Below are 366 nucleotides of genomic sequence, written 5' to 3'. Positions count from 1 at the left end.
GTCTTCTCAAATATAAACATTCAGGCACCAACTTGTAAGATTAAATGCTATACAAGGGGAGCAGGAGCTAGACCAACACTACGTACCAAGTTAACACAGCAGTCTGTAGCCTGTTTGCATGTGTTTATGTTATTTTGGTTAACAATTTATTTCTAACCTCTTATGTCCTTCCAGCGCCTAAAGTGAAAAAACAAACAAAAAACAGCTTGTTTAAAAATACTTTGAACGCAGCTCTGTTTGGTCCCTGTTACAGTGTTTCTCGTTGGTTTGACTCAGCTGGCTTCCCGTTAGGAGGAGGAGGGGGAGAGGGCAGGAGGAGGGGGAGGAGGAGGAGGAGGAGGAGGGAGACGGACCAGTAAAGAGGGG

Source organism: Seriola dumerili, unplaced genomic scaffold (assembly GCF_002260705.1).
Source record: "Seriola dumerili isolate Sdu_G_001 unplaced genomic scaffold, Sdu_1.0 BDQW01000230.1, whole genome shotgun sequence".
NCBI classification, from domain to species: Eukaryota; Metazoa; Chordata; class Actinopteri; order Carangiformes; family Carangidae; genus Seriola; species Seriola dumerili.
This window is presented reverse-complemented; position numbering follows the sequence as displayed.